Raw genomic sequence first — 15,654 nt, 5'->3', positions numbered from 1 at the left:
GCATCCTGGGGGCATGAACATCGAATTCTCCCAATTTTGTTAGTCCTTGCTATCTCCTCCCCTTCCTCAGTCCCCCTGCTGTCTCCTCCCATCCCCCAGCCTTCGGGCTCTTCCTCCTTTTTCCTTTCTTGTCCCCGCCCCCTCCACCCCCGATCAGTCTGAAGAAGGGTTTCGGCCCGAAACGTCGCCTATTTCCTTCGCTCCATAGATGCTGCTGCACCCGCTGAGTTTCTCCAGCTTTTTTGTGTACCTTCGATTTTCCAGCATCTGCAGTTCCTTCTTAAACAAATATATTCTCCTGCTTTGTGCAGCCAATTATATCTTGTGAGCAAATGAAATTTCATTCAGCCATTGAGCTAATTGAAAATACTCATGGAACAAAAATGATCAAAATAATTACCATGGACTCATGGAAAATGCATTATTTACAATCTAGACATGTCATAGATGGCACTTAGACAATCATACTTGTATTAATGGTAAATGCAGTGTAGATGTAGAATACCTAGTCTGAAGAAGAGTTTCAACCCGGAACATCACCCATTCCTTCTCTCCAGAGATGCTGCCTGTCCCGCTGAGTTACCCCAGCATTTTGTGTCTATCTGAGGAGAAACAGTTGGTGTGGGTAAACTGCACTGTAGGGTTCTGAAACAGGTGGCTTTATGAAGGTTAGGTCTTGCCTGATGAATGTGCTGATATCTTTGAAAGATAAATATCAGGACAGACAAATGTTTACCTAGCATTTCAGAAAGCCTTTGATAAGGTGCCATATGGGAGGCTGCTGAGGAAGATGAGAGCCTGAGAGGAAGATGGTATCAAAAGGAAGATACTAGCAAGGATAGCAGGTTGGCTGGATGGCAGAAGGTAAAGAGTGGCAATAAAGGGGGCTTTTTATGGTTGGCTTCCAGTGACTAACAGAGTTCCGCAGGGGTTGGTGCAGGAGCCGTTACTCATCAAATTGTATATTAATGATTTTGATGAAGGGATTGAATTCTTTATGTCCAAGTTTGTGGATGATATAAAAATAGTTGGAGGGGCAGGTGGTATAGAGAAAGTAGGGACTCTGCAGAAGGATTTGGATAGGTTGGGAGAGTGGACCGAGAAGTGGCAGATGGAATATAGTGTAGCAAAGTGTGGAGTCATGCATTTTGGTAGTAGGAATAAAGGCGTAGGCTATTTTCTAAATGGGGAATCCAGAAATCAGAGTTGCGAAGGGACTTGGGAATGCTGGTGCAGGATTCCCAAAACGTTAATCTGCAAGTCAAATCAGTGGTAAAGACGCAAATGTGATGTTAGCATGTGTTTCATGAGGGCTCGAATACAAATATAGAGCTGAGGCTCTATAAGGTGCTGGTCAGGCCATATTCTGAGTATTGTGAGCAATTTTGGGCACCATATCTGAGGAAGGATGTGGTGGCACTGGAGAGGGTCCAAAGGAGGTTTACAAGAATGATCCCAGGAATGAGTGGGTTAACATATGATGAGCATTTGACGACACTGGGCCTGTACTCGCTGGAGTTTAGAAGAATGAGGGAGGACCTCATTGAGGAGGGTGAAGGGGGAGAGGGAGGAGAAGGAGTGGAGACAACTTTTAAGAAGTCAGAGATACACGGCTGTGAAGCTCGGTGGACATTTAACATTACCGGTAGGTTATCCTTGGTCGGTTATCCGAGAACCTACGAGAACCTTCAACCTCCTGGCAACCCACCCTCGGCAGGAGAATTCTCGCTACTCTCCATGGCAGCTTCATTCTGATCACCGCTAATTTTTCAACATGTTGACCATAATGAGGCGCGACTAGTTCCCAGAATGCGGGAACTCCTCACGACCATGAAGGCGACTCCCCAGCAACCACCCGCGAACATGTGGCGACCATGTGGCGACTGCATAGTCTCCTGCAATCGCCTAAGTAGGACAGGCCCCTTTGTGTTCACATTAAAATGGGATGACGCACCACACATTTATGGACTGCCTGACCAACCTCATTATACATTTGGAAGGTTTTCTTCTGTAAATGTGGCTTGCTAATGCATAATTAATAGAACTGATTCCAGATTAAAAGGTGCAAAGCCACATTAGATTACTGGAGTGTGCAACAGCTGAGAAAACATATTTACAACGCAAATAGTAGGAATTTAATACCATTAAAATTAATCATGTTAAAGTGATATAGAAACATAGAAATTAGGTGCAGGAGTAGGCCATTCGGCCCTTCGAGCCTGCACCGCCATTCAATATGATCATGGCTGATCATCCAACTCAGTATCCCGTACCTGCCTTCTCTCTATACCCTCTGATCCCCTTAGCCACAAGGGCCACATCTAACTCCCTCTTAAATATAGCCAATGAACTGGCCTCGACTACCCTCTGTGGCAGGGAGTTCCGGAGATTCACCACTCTCTGTGTGAAAAAAGTTCTTCTCATCTCGGTTTTAAAGGATTTCCCCCTTATCCTTAAGCTGTGACCTCTTGTCCTGGACTTCCCCAACATCGGGAGCAATCTTCCTGCATCTAGCCTGTCCAACCCCTTAAGAATTTTGTAAGTTTCTATAAGATCCCCTCTCAATCTCCTAAATTCTAGAGAGTATAAACCAAGTCTATCCAGTCTTTCTTCATAAGACAGTCCTGACATCCCAGGAATCAGTCTGGTGAACCTTCTCTGCACTCCCTCTATGGCAATAATGTCCTTCCTCAGATTTGGAGACCAAAACTGTACGCAATACTCCAGGTGTGGTCTCACCAAGACCCTGTACAACTGCAGTAGAACCTCCCTGCTCCTATACTCAAATCCTTTTGCTATGAAAGCTAACATACCATTCGCTTTCTTCACTGCCTGCTGCACCTGCATGCCCACTTTCAATGACTGGTGTACCATGACACCGAGGTCTCGCTGCATCTCCCCTTTTCCTAGTCGGCCACCATAACTCTAGTTGTCATTATAACTCCAGACTACATATGATATATGCTCTAACTCAACCATTTGTAAAATTTTATACAATAAAATCTTGTATCTTATGAAAATCACCTTAAATGGAACTAAGAAAGATCATTATCCTGAAATGTTAACTTTAAATCTATCTCTACAGATGCTGGATATTTTCAGCCTTTTCTGTTTCAGATTTCCAGAATCCACAATATTTTGCTTTTGTATGATCAATAGCCTTCGTTCATTTATTATTTACTCTTGAACTATTGGGCATTGTGTCAAGCTTAAGAGTCAGCTACTTTGGGCAAAGATAAGGAATGATTTCTTTATGCAGAGGATTATGACTGATTGGAATTCTTTACCTCCAGAGGCTCTACGATGCACGGGTGTTGAATATATTTAAGACCAAGATCAATAGATTTATGGACACTGGATAAATGAGGAAGAGGATAAAGCAAAGGATTAAGTACAGACTTACTGAATGTCGAAATAGTTTCAAGAGGCCATATAACCCATCACTTCTGGTTCTTTGAAGAAGTGTTTCGTCCCGAAACGTCACTCATTCTGTCTCTCCAGAGATGCTGCCTGTCCCGTTGAGTTACTCCAGCATTTTGTGTCTAACTTCTGTTTCTTATATAATCATATGACTGTTTATCATTATAACACAGATTTAGCTAATATAATTATTATGAGGTCAATATAATTTATACACACATGTAAATACCATAAAAATTACCTTGAATTCCGGAAGGCGGCGCGACTCTCGTCTGCAGCGGCCTCTGCAGTCCGTCTGCGTTTTTATTATTTTATGTCTATGTTTTTATGTAGTTTTTGTTATTTTTTGTTGGGGTATGTGTGTGGGGGGGTGGGGGTGGTGTGGGGGGGTTGGGGGTAACTTTTAAATCTCTCCCTGCACGGGAAACCCGACCTTTTCTTTGTCGGGTCTCCGTTGTCGTTGGGGCTGCAACGAGGAGCGGCCTCCAACAGGAAGACCGGGGCTTCTGGTGCCGACTACTCACCTCACCGTCGCGGAGCTGGCCGAGTCCAGAGCGGGTGGAGCTGTGGTGGACGCTGCTGCGACCCGACCCCCGGAGATTCGGTGGCTGCAACTGCGGGTTTTGCGTGCGGCACCGGGAGCCCGCGGGTCCCTGGAGGGAGACCGCTTTTCGGGGCTTCCGCAGCGGCGACTTCTCCCGCCCGAGTTGCGGGGTTGAAGAGCTCCTGGAGCGGGGCCTTACAGCACCGCCCCGCGCGGCTTGGAATGGCGGCGGGTCTCTGCGAGCGCACGCCGGGGGCTCTAACACCAAGACCCGGTGTGCGACCCTGCATCACCCGGCGTGGCTTAAATGGCCACGGGTCAATCGCCATCGCCCGCCGGGGGCTTTGACTTTGACTCTGACATCGGGGGGGGGGGGGGGAGAGTGCAGTGGAGAGAGAAGTTTTTTTGGCCTTCCATCACAGCAATGTGATGGATGTTTATGTAAACTGTGTTGTGTCTTGGGTCTATTTGTTTGTAATGTATGGCTGCAGAAACGGCATTTCGTTTGGACCTCAAGGGGTCCAAATGACAATAAATTGAATTGTATTGTATTGTATTGTATATGAATTCCTAAAGCATGTTGTACCTGAAAACATTTAGTGTCATAGAACATGCAGCACACAGTGTATGTCATACAGCATAGAAACAGGTCCATTGACCCATTATGTCCATTTTTTTGCACTTCTACACTAATCCCATTTGCCAACAATAGAACTGTATCCTTTTATGTCTTGTCTATTTAAGCATCTCTATAAATGCCTCTTGAAATAGTAATTGCATGTGTTTTCAGCACCTCGTCTGATAGCACCTTTCAGGTATCATTTTAAAAACGTCCTCTCACATGCATGTGACTTAAACATGCAAGTGTAGTATGTAGAGTTCCTTCAATTAGAATGAATGCAAACATTTAAATGACATATTTCATTTAAAAATCATTATTCCATAACTTGATCAATTCACATTTCTTCATGCAGATTTCAATATATCCTCGGTGGAAATGTGAGGAATGATTATTTGGTTGCTCCTGCAAAGTTGGAGTGCTCTATATACAAGCTCAGATTTTAATTTGGAGCAGGACTTGGACAGGTGAAGGATAAGGCAAGGATTAAACTTTCAACCTCCCCTCTATGTTGCTAGACATCAATTGAATCCTTTATTTGTCATTCAGACCTTTCGGTCTGAACGAAATGCTGTTGCCTGCAGCCATACATGTAATAATAACAAAACACAATAAACACAAATGAACATCCACCACAGTGAGTTCACCAAACACCTCCTCACTGTGATGGAGGCAAAAGTCTTAGAGTTACTGTCTCTTCCCTCCTCTTCTCCCTCTGCGCCGAGGCGATGGCATCAGTCCCGCGGTTCAAGCTCCGCGGCCCGGGGGTGGTCGAAGCTGCCCGCAGCTGTTGCAACGGGTGCTCCGGAAAACAGGCACCAGCCTGTGACCTGCGAGCTCCCGACATTGTCCTCCACTGGCCCGCGGCCGAGCCCCGGATCCAGGTCGCCGCCGCCAGAACGCCGCCTCAGCCGCCGTAGCACCGTCTCCGCCCCGCACCGGGCCGCCCACAAGGCAGCGTCTCAGCCCCGCACCGGGCTGCCCCCACGAGAGCACCTTCCAGCCGTGAGCCGGTCCGCCCACACGGCAGCGTCTAAGCCCCGAACCGGGCTGCTCACACGGGAGCGCCTTCCAGCCAGTAGCCGTGCCGCTCACACAGGAGTGTCTCAGCTCCGCGCCGTCCGCCCTCACCGGAGCGCCGAGTCGTGCCGCTACCCGGACGTCGCCACAGCTCGAAGACGGCCAGCCTCGCGTTGGTGAGTCCTGGCTGGCTCTACCTCCGGACCCTCGAGGTCGGTCGCAGGTTGGAGGCCGCCAGCTCCGCCATTAGGCCTCAGCGCAGACGGGGGAAGAGAAGGGGGATACGACAAAAAGTCGCATTCCCCCCAAGGGAGAGACAGAAAGCTCTGTTTCACCCTCCCCCCACACACATAACACCACCTAATAACCAAAAAAATTACTAAACTAGACAAAAAAAACAACACAAAAAGTAAAAACAGACAGACTGCAGGCGAGCCGCAGCTGTATCACAGCGCCACCGCTTCCGGGTCAATCGGCTTGAACTGTGAGGGTAGGGGCAACTCCCTTGCAGGGAAGCTGCTGATTTTGGCGGTGGGCTGCAATCACTCTGCAGCAACGATGTTCAGGAAAAGATGGAGGCATACGTCAGGCGTAAGTAGCTGGGATCATGCGAAACCCTGGAAAAATATGAGATGTTGGAGTACATTTAAGAGGAAAATCTGGAGAGAAAAAGGACAAGAAATAGTAAGATTAAACGAGAACTTACCAGTTTGAAGTTTGATCGTTATTTTATGAGGAGTAACGTTGAGGGATTACATGAAGAACCCCGCCAGGACGCATGCGTGTCATTCTTCAAAGCAGCGGTGTGAAATCACAGATAACTGTAATGACTAAACATAGTAAAATTAGAGAAGAGATACCAGTTGAGTATATGATCAAGGGTGGGAGCGGAGGGCACGTAATCCCTCAACGTTACTCCTCATAAAATAACGATCAAACGTCAAACTGGTAAATTCTCGTTTAATCTTACTATTTTACTTCGGAGTCACGTGAGTGATTACGTGAAGATTTTAAAGCTCTGTGATTTCATGCCATGGAAACGAGTCCATGCATCACATCTGCCTTGATTATGGGGAGAATAGTGTTAACATCATTAGACATCAATACGATATTGAAAAACCAACGATAAATATATTAACACCAAATTATAGCCCCTATTTATGGGGTAAAATTATATTACAGAACTTAAATTTGTTTCTGCGAATGTTCCAGGTTCAATGACTGGTTTGTTATTAAATCGTTGGAAAGTTTTCTCCGTTGACCATCCTGCTGTCTTGAGGATTTGGTCCATAGGAACATCCAACTTCATAGCTGCCGATGTAGCTGCATCCGTGGTGGAGTGAGATTTAAAATGCTAGTGTCTACTCCAGCCTTTATTAGGTCCTGTTTATCCATCTCGAGATGGTCTGGACTGTCACTTTTTTGTGTGGCTGTTTGTAGCTGATTAAAAGTGACATTTCTTTGCCTCTGATAATCTTAGTATACTCCATATATAATAGTAAGTGTGTTACAATACAGAGACGATCATCTGTCGGGTAGGCCCTGAATTCTGTTTTTAGGCCTGCTGACCCCTGTCTGTTCTGTTTGACTAATTCATTGATGTGAAAAGTTAAATTTTCAGATGAAATAGTCATGTTGTCCAGCCTTAGTTTCTGTAGCGACTGGACCCTTTGTGCCGTGACCAAGGCCATCAGCATGACTGTTTTCATAGTCAGTTTCTGTAGGGACAGAGCTGTAGCTGGAGACCAGTTTCTTAACATGGTCAGTACAATGCTCACATCCCATATTTGGGAGTACCTGGTTCTTGGGGGGATTAACATTAAAAATGCCCCTCATGAATTTGGTTACCAGGGGGTGTGTCCCAACAGAATGCCGCTCTGTTCCTTGCCACAGGTATGTTGACAGAGCACTTCTGGCGCAGTTGATGGCAATATAACTGAGCCCCTCATCGTAATGGAGGCTTGCCAGGAATTCCAGAACAGACGGGATGTTCATAGATCTGTGGGTGATGTTATTGTTGTGACAGTACATTTCCCATTTCTTGATGTACACCAAGTACTGTTTTTTGGTGGACTGTCTGTGGGCCGCTGAAATAATATTCACTGTTCGGTCCGTCAGTCCCAGGTGTAGTAGAGGTGCTTTCAAACTCTACAAATTAATAGGTTTATATAATTATGACATGGGTAACTTTCCCTTGTTGTGGGATGAACCAGTAAATTAGGTCTATGATGGATGGTGATGCATGGTTCTAATACCATGTCGAGTATCACCAGGAACCATGGTTGAGTAGGCCAATCGGGTACTATCAAAATACCAGATGCAGAGTCTTGCTGTATTTTCCTTAATACCCGACTGATGAGGCAGAAAGGAGGGAATGCATAAATAAACAATTTCCCCCAATGCAGCAAAAATGCATCTGTTGCCGCTGCCCCAGGGTCAGGTTCCCATGAAACATAATTCAATAACTGGTGATTGAGCCTGGATGCGAATAGGTCGATATCTGGTGTTCCATACCGTGCTGTAATTTCAGCAAATACATTTTTATCCAACATCCATTTAGTGTTTTCATTGAATTTGCGTGACCTGGTGTCTGCCACTAAATTTAGTTTACCTGGTAAGTAGGTAGCTGATATCCAAATATCTCTCTGGATACACTATTGCCAAATTGTGTTGGCCAGATTGTCACATGATGTCGATTTGTTTCCACCCATATGGTTGATATATGCTACCACGGTGGTGTTGTCAATTTATAGTCTAACATGCTGGTGATATAACCCAGAACAATATGACTTAAGGCCATGGAATGCACTTAACATTTCCAGGTAGTTTATGCCCAGTGTTTGTAATAATGATGCCTCCTGTGCATTCCATCTCCCCCACAGCTGGAGATGGAATTGGTAGCACCCCAACCAAGTGCACTGGCATCAGTTTGTAGTACCATAGACGGGTTGCTGATAATGATTGGATTGGAACAATGCCTAATGTTATCTTTCCACCATTTTAGTTCCATTATGGCCTCTGTTGGTAGCTTCATTGGTCTGTCAAAATGACCACCATAAATTTTTGAGTGCTCGTATTTTAGCCCTCTGTAAATTTCGATAATGTAAAGGTCCGAATTGTGTAACTGGAAACGCAGCCACTATCTTGCCAATTATTCTTGCTACCAGTCTGATGGATGGTTTAGTGATGTCAATGATTTTGCTGCAAGCCTCTATTAAGGCTGTAACCTTTTCTTTCGGCAAAGTCACTGTCATGTGAACTGAGTTAATGGTGAACCTCAGATAATCCATTGTGTTAAATAACATCTGTGGTCACCTCTTATGGGTACTGTATAGTAAGCATCTTTTAAAATCGATGCTTGCCATGTAGTAACCTTTGGAAATCAATTGCTTAGCAGTAACAAAGGTTTCCATCTTGAAATGAATATATTGTACGAAAGTATTCAAATTAGTCAAATCTATGATGATGCGGCAACCACCATCTTTCTAGTTTATGATAAAGACTTTGGACACGAATTCCTGTGATTCGTGTTGGGTTTTCTCAATTACTCCTTTTTTATATAGCCGCTGTAGTTCAGCATGCGCTTTTGATTTTCCTATGCCTGTAAGCACAAACATTCGGTTCGATACATGCTGAACTGGAGGGTTATGTTTTTGTATAAATTCTATGGTATAACCCTATACTGCTTAAAATATAAGTGTCGGTAGTTAACTTATTCCATGCATCCAGATAGAATTGTAATCTCCCACCAACCTCCATGCTCCCTTTAATTCATAAAGAACCAGACCCACCTACCTCCATGGTTACTAGTGGTAGGTTTGTTACTTTTTCGGCATCCTCCGTGGACGTTGAGGCGCCGGTGTCTGGATCTGTAGTTGGGTCGGTGTTGAGGGTTAGCGCATTTTCCAGGAAGGCCGGTCTGGGCCATGGCCTAAAAAAGACCGACGTTGAGTGTTCCTGGCCTTCGAGCTTTCACCAGTTTGTCTTGGCCGACTGGTGGTGCGTAGGGGTGCTGTTTCTGGCCGAAGTAGTTTTTAGACGTTGCTTTAATGAGCCCCAGGGTTTTAGCCTCTTTGTCAAGTTATTTTACCTGTTTGGATAAGTCACCTCCAAATAGTAATATTGGTGGTTTGGAGGTTCCAGGTTTGCATAGGCCTGCAAATTGGGGTCTAAAGCCGGTTGGATGGCACTCTTCCTAATGCTATTTAACTCGTATTGGGAGTTGCAAAATAAAGCCAGTGCATCCTGGTGATCTTGTGTCATGTCTTTTTCGTTTATTGTGCGGGCGAAAGCCGTAATTCCCGCTGTAAGGACTTTCAGAACTTTCTGTAGTTTCAAGTCCCTGGCTCTGATTGAGGCTCCGACATGTTTCCAAATACACTGGTTGACACTGGGAACATTCAGTGATTTGCAGTTCCCTGGTGGTAAGTGTCTTGCTGTGGTGTCCATTAATGCCTGTCCTTATAGCTGGTTGAATGACAAGTAGTCGATACTTGCAGCTATTTTAGGCTCCAGGTTCAGTATTCCCCTCTGATGAGGGAGAAACACTGTGCAGCCCTACAAGAGGTACTGCTGTAGGACTTACTAGCTGCCCACTGTGACTAGTCTCCATCTCCCGGAGCCTGCCACTTTGGAGTATTTGCTCCAACAGCCGCTCCAACTGGCTCCAATGCTCTCGGGCACTGGCCGCTCGCGGCTGCTCCTGAAGCCGCTCCAACCGGCCCCAATGCTCACGGGCACTGGCCGCTCGAGGCTGCTCCTGTTCCCCTAGCCGCTCCAACCGGCTCCAATGCTCACGGGCACTGGCCGCTCGCGGCTGCTCCTGAAGCTGCTCCAACCGGCCCCAATGCTCACGGGCACTGGCCGCTCGAGGCTGCTCCTGTTCCCCTAGCCGCTCCAACCGGCCCCAATGCTCACGGGCACTGGCCGCTCGAGGCTGCTCCTGTTCCCCTAGCCGCTCCAACCGGCTCCAATGCTCACGGGCACTGGCCGCTCGCGGCTGCTCCTGAAGCCGCTCCAACCGGCCCCAATGCTCATGGGCACTGGCCGCTCGAGGCTGCTCCTGAAGCCGCTCCAACCGGCTCCAATGCTCATGGGCACTGGCCGCTCGAGGCTGTTCAAAGTCGGACTCATCGGAGTCAACGACTCTGTTAGTTTTTTGCTTCGCTTTACCGCCCGGCCGTGGCTGGTGCGGGAGCGAAGTCGGGCACAGCTGTTCCCATTACGGGAGATTGGCGTGCCGTTGGCTGCTGCTGCTGGCTGCCCGCAACTCCGCGGTTCACCCCCGCCAGCTTTTTCGCAGCCTTCGTGGATCTGTCCATGCCTCCACCTGTAAAGTAAGTGGAAAGAACGCAGAGTCTCCTTACCTGCTGTTCCCTGCTTTCAAATTCTGCCGCTAAGGGGAACGTCGTTCCCCCTGCTGTGACTCGTTGCAATGCGTGTAGCGATATGACACGCATGCGTCCTGGCGGGGTTCTTCACGTAGTCACTCACTTGACTCCGAAGTAAAATAGCTTTTGCAGGTAAGATAAAATAGAGCTAAGATATTCTACAAGGATATTAAGAGCAAAATATGCCATTAAGCTGGAAGGAATGCAGAGAAGATTAATTAGGATGTTGGCAGGCCCTTGATTCCTGGCAACATCCTCATAAATTGGGTCAGCTAGGACTTTATTATATAGAGCACAGGAGGCTGAGGGGTGATCTTATAGAAATCTTATAGACATTTATAAAATTATGAGAGGGAATACCCAAGGGAGTCGAATCAAAAACCAGGGGAAATAGGTTTTAGGCAGAGATAGATAGATTCTTGATTAGTACAGGTGTCAGAGGTTATGGGGAGAAGGCAGGAGAACGGGGTTAGGAGGAAGAGATAGAGCAGCCATGATTGAATGGCGGAGTAGACTTGATGGGTCTAATGGCCTAATTCTGCTCCTATCATTTATAATTTTATGATCTTATGACTCAATGCCAATAAAGTAATTCTTGCAGAGAAGGTTTAGGAAGTATAGGAGAGAAAGGGATTGCCAGAAGAATCACAAACCTCTTTCGAAGCCATGGAAGCACTTGTAGTCTTTCAAGCTGCTTAATCAAAGCAATGAAATAAAACAACTCACCTATTTGGTCTCCTCTAAGTCCGAAGCAGCTACTAACATTTGCCTTCATTGTCATTTAGTTTTGTAGCTGCACACCATTTTATCCTTGTAAACACCTTTAACACGTGGACGAGGTCAGCAAGATGAAAGAGATAGTCATTAATTTCAGGAAACGTACTGTGTACATGCCCCATTCGGCATCAATGATGCTGAAGTGGAGATGATTGAGAGCTTCAAGCACCTGAGCCTATATATCATTAACAATTTGTCCTGGTCTAACCATATTGATGCTCTGGCCAAGAAAGCACATCTATGCCTCCATTATACATTGTATCTTGATACATGTCACAAAAATAAACCAAATCCAAATCATGTTAAACTGTTAGGGATAGCAGTGGATTGACATCAAGATACAACAGATTTAGAGAATACAACAGTAAAGCAATTGTTTACCAGGTGGTCCAGATGACTGGAACATTGGGCCACAGTTTGAATCATACCATGAAGGCTGGAGATAGATAAATCTGGAATAAAAATGTGATCATTATCTGGTTTTCTGTGATGATACTGGGTTGTTGTACAGGCCCATTTGGTTCACAAATGTCTTTCAGGGAACCCAGTCTGGCTTCCAGACATACAGTAAAATGGTTTAGTCTCAATTGGTTCATAAGGTCATATGGTCATGTTATCCTGACTACGGGTGCTGTCTGTACAGAGTTTGTACATTCTCCCCGTTACCCTCGTGGTTTTTCTCCAGGAGCTCCAATTTCTTCCCACACTCCAAAGACATACAGGTTTGTTGATTAATTTTCTCGGTAAAATTCTAAAATTGTCCCTAGTGTGTGTAGGATAGTGTTCATGTGTGGGGGTCGCTGATCGTCGCAGGCTCAGTGGGCCGAAGGGCCTGTTTCCACGCCGTATCTCTAAGCTAAACTATATTAAACTAAACTAAATTACACTAAACTAAACTAATGCTAAATTCTAGGAAAGTAATGGTTTGATCCCAGTTTGTGCATATTTGTTCGGTCCATGATAGAAATAAAATGAATGCCAACATGTGCAATGTAGATGAACCAAAAGGGTTCCTACGTAGGAACATACTTGTGTGGAGACGTTTGGAACACTGGGACAATTTACATTCGAGTATACACACTTGAGCAGACTCAGCAGTGTGTTTGGCTAAATTAAGAAGAATTTCGAACTGTCAAACTAATTAGGTTGTAGAAGCACACCCTTGTAAAAATTAATTGCAATCAATGAGTCAAGTGCCAATATGTTTTCCGTGAAGAAAATACCTTTAAAAAGAAAACTTCAGAGGTAGAAGTATAGCAGGACTATTATACACTGGTTCCCTATTTTGGCACATCTGCCCGTCATCTGTCACTGTCGCTAGTGACTGTGCAGTAGCCTTCTCATATACAGTATCATAAAAGAATTGATAAGCCTTCTTCAGGCTATAAAAGGAAAGACTCCACTGTGGTATCCAAACAATAGAATATAATTTTAATAAGCTATGCATGCTTTTTTCAACAACCTTGGAAGTAGTCTGGTGTGTCTTATTATATTTCTTTTGTCCTCAGATTTTGGCATTTGGCACATGAGTTATGAAACCGTATTTTAGACAATAGCTGCTGTCACCTATTCAGAAGAATGAAGCATTGCTAAAAGATACCCAAATGGCACAAAGAAATAATAATTTCACAGAGGCTGTGTTTACCCAGCAGAGAAACATCTCTCAGTTCACACATCTCAAAAGTGTAAAGTGTAAGTTTTTAAATTACAGGAATAATAATTGCATGAACCAGACCCAAAAAAACCCTGAAATATGAGTTCAGCTCCCAATCGTGCTGGCCAAGAAATTTAAATATGGTTCATTAATTAATCGCAACATCAAAAATATGTTTCTGTTGTGAAGTTTGAGAAAGCACTTGATTGTCAGTAAAGTTCATCTGATCAGTCTCTTTTAAAGATGGAAATATAATGCCCTTGCAAGAAAAGAGAGAGCAGCACGAGGAACTTAGCCGGTCCGGCTGCCACTTTGCAGAGTGAAATGAACAGTTAACCCTTGGGGTCAATACTTCATTTAGACTGAGGGGATATAGCCAAAATAAAGAGGAGGGGGAAGGGGTGGGGCAAGAACTGGCAAGTGAACATTGGATTCAATTGGGAGAGGTTGATTGGCAGAAAATGGTCAAGTAGTGAAAGAAGGAGAGATCAATTGTGGCGTGGTGGTTATCAGTGGTTTTCTCCAGAGATGGTGCCTGACCTGCTGAGTTACTCCATATTATGTGTCCATCTTGGTTGTAAACCAGCATCTGCAGTTTCTTCCTGCACAATGCGTGGGGGATGGTGGGGAACAAACAGGGTGATAGGGGTTGGTGGCTAACGTGTGAAGAAGCAGGTGAGAGAGAGGAGCAGCGTGCATAGGAGGAAAGTGGAAGGGACAAAGGGGATGCGGATTACCAGAAACTGGAGTACTACATGTTTAGGCAGTTGGGTTGTAGTCAACTCAGGTTTAGTTTGTGTTTATAATCACTTTGGCAGTGGAGGAGACTGAGTGCAGACACATTGGTGTGGGAATGAGAAGGGGAATTTAAATGGCATGCGGCCAGGAGATCCAAATGGCTACTGTGGACAGAATGCAGATGCTCAGCAAAGTAGTCATGCAATCTGTGTTTAGCCTCACCATAGTAGAGGAGGCCATATCGAGAGCAATGTTTGTGCTAGACCATGTTGGAGCAGGTACAAGTGAATCTCTGTCTCACCTGGAAGCGTTGTTTACATCCCTGGATGGCGATGAGGGAGGAAGTATAAGGTCTAGGGACAGATGTTACATATCTGATGGTTTCAGGGGAATGAGCCTGGGGTGGAGGGGGATGGGGAGGGGTATGGAGAGGAATGACTGAGATGGACTTACCAGTGAGTCATGGAGAGAGCGATGCCTGCAGAAAGCAGAAAGGGGCAGGGAGAGAAAGATGTGACTGGTGATGGTATCACGTTGTATCGGGTGGAAATGTTGAAGAATGATATGCTGAATACAGAGGCTGGTGAGGTTGTAGTTTGGAGATACACAAGGAAACAGGCACTACAGCCCACCGGGTCCGTGCCGACCAGCGATCACCGCGCATGAACAATATCCTACATCCACTAGGGACAATTTATTTTTACCTGTACGTCCACCTATAAACCTGTACGTCTTTGGAATGGGGGAAGAAACCGAAGATCTCGGAGAAAACACACGCAGGTCACGGGGTGAACGTACAAACTCCGTACAGACAGCACCCGTAATCGGGATCGAACCTGAGTCTCCGGCGCTGCATTCGATGTAAGGCAGCAACTCTACCGCTGCTCCACCGTGACTGCCCTAGTGAAAAGTAAAATCAAAGGGATCCCTACTAATGTTAAGTCTTGGGGGATTGGTGAAGTGAGAGGAGAGGTGCAGAATATGGAGGAGATTATGGGTACAGTCTTGATCAACCACAGTGAATGGGAAGCTGCATTTCCTGTAAAAGGACATTTCAGAAGTCCTGGAGTAGAAAGCCTCATCCCGAGAGCAGATATGCAGGGAATAAGATAATAATAGAAAGGTATAACGTCTCTTCAAGAGACTGGGATGGGAGAGATGTCGTCTAGATAGTTGTGACAGTCAGGAGGCCTGTAGTTGGTATTATATAATATCCATTTCCTTCCATTGCTGAGCTATTCAAGCTACTCCCCTCTTTCTGTGCCGCAAATACCAGTAGATTACCATCAATGGGATCTCATAGAAACATAGAAAATAGGTGCAGGAGGAGGCCATTTGCCCCTTCGAGCCAGCACCGCATTCATTGTGATCATGGCTGATCGTTCCCTATCAATAACCCGTGCCTGCATTCTCCCCATATCCCTTGATTCCACTAGCCCCCAGAGCTCTATCTAACTCTCTCTTAAATCCATCCAGTGATTTGGCCTCCACT

General features: G+C 45.5%; 1 long non-coding RNA gene across 1 annotated transcript; it reads left to right on the top strand.

Moving 5' to 3' along the window:
* Positions 1 to 833: 833 nt before the first annotated feature.
* On the top strand, positions 834 to 14,504 carry LOC116970653. Its single transcript, XR_004411234.1, has 3 exons — positions 834 to 845; positions 1,426 to 1,428; positions 14,448 to 14,504. It is a non-coding gene; the product is annotated as an uncharacterized LOC116970653 (long non-coding RNA).
* Positions 14,505 to 15,654: the final 1,150 nt, after the last annotated feature.

This window comes from Amblyraja radiata, chromosome 3 (assembly GCF_010909765.2).
Source record: "Amblyraja radiata isolate CabotCenter1 chromosome 3, sAmbRad1.1.pri, whole genome shotgun sequence".
In the NCBI taxonomy this organism is placed as follows: Eukaryota; Metazoa; Chordata; class Chondrichthyes; order Rajiformes; family Rajidae; genus Amblyraja; species Amblyraja radiata.
The sequence above is the reverse complement of the archived record's forward strand: the minus strand, read 5'-3'. Positions and strand labels throughout refer to the sequence as shown.